The following is a 1,509-nucleotide window of genomic DNA, read 5'->3' on the forward strand; positions in this document are numbered from 1 at the left end:
AACAACAACAACAACAACAACAACAACAACAACAACAACAACAACAACAACAACAACAACAACAACAACAACAACAACAACAACAACAACAACAACACCAACAACAACAACAACAACACCACCAACAACAACAACAACAACAACAACAACAACAACACCACCAACAACAACAACAACAACAAGAAATATTCAGCAAATCTCAAAAACACTTGATAATCATCAGCTTAACTGTACATATTGCTGCAACAGGTATGGTAAGTCATTAGTTATGAAGTTACACTATGCTATTAAAAGCATTTCCAGTTCCAGTCAAAGATTTTGACACATTCACAATCGATAGCAGTATCCGAACCTTTGACTGGCTTAAGTAAACTGGAAACATATACAAGACTTCCAACAAACTGCACAGTTTAAAACAACCCCAGAAAAGATAAACTGTTTTGTGATTTGACGAACCTTTCAGTCTGCACCTCATAGTTTTTACAATTAATTAATTAATTAATTAATTTAAAAAACAGGTGCCAAACGGCCTGCCTGCTGTTTGAACCTACCACTCACCAACATGTTTTGAGTGTTATTGAAAACAGTTGATTTTTGCTGAGTTGTGCTGAGCGAGCCGGTGGCCTGGCATGAGGGAGGTTGTGTTGTGTAAACACAATTCTGCAACAGATTTTTGGGGACGAGAGAAACTTTGTGAAACCAACAGAGCAACTGTTAGCAACAGTTTGGACGCGATCTTTGGCAGTGTCAATGTTAATCATGGCATGTTGGACCTTTCCCTGCAGTGTAATGCCAAATTCTGGCCGCGACCCTCGATGTAACAATACATTTAACTTTGAAGCCTTTCTAAAATTCTGATGACCGGGGAAACTTCCAGCCATTGTCATTTAGTTCATAATCATCATCACCTGCACATGTTGTATGATTTGCATTGAACAGCTTTTGCTGTCCTTTCATCCTTATGGAGATGTTGCGATTTAATTATTTAATTTTTTTTTGCAAAACTTTGTTTTATCTCCTACATAATAACTTCAGCTTTTAGATCAGAGGAGCATAAAAATATTTTAAGGATCTCAATCAAGTTGCCTGCTTGATCCTTTCATCATTTGACTGAATACAGACTATTTGGTTTGAAAAATAAATAAATAAATAAATAAATACATAGAAGCACACAGCGACATGCATAAAAATAACCATTAATTGATGGAAAGAGAGGGAAAGTATTTTTTGGGCAATTTCAAATAAATGTAACATGTCCCTGTGAACAACACATAGCTTGTATAAAGTCCTTATCACAAGCTTAAATTACGTCCTCATAACCGCTTACTGTTTTATTCTACAAGAAAGAAACTTGGGCCTATATTTCCAGGGAGTGCAGATGGCACTTCCTCTAAGAAATTATTTTCACCCTTCCACTGCTGTCTTCTTGTTTTACTTCCATAATCATTCTTCGCTACTGCATTTGTCATGTATATGTCTCACTACTCAGTTTCTTTGAAAGCCATCCTC

The sequence above is a fragment of the Austrofundulus limnaeus genome, unplaced genomic scaffold (genome assembly GCF_001266775.1).
Source record: "Austrofundulus limnaeus strain Quisiro unplaced genomic scaffold, Austrofundulus_limnaeus-1.0 Scaffold90, whole genome shotgun sequence".
NCBI lineage: Eukaryota > Metazoa > Chordata > Actinopteri > Cyprinodontiformes > Rivulidae > Austrofundulus > Austrofundulus limnaeus.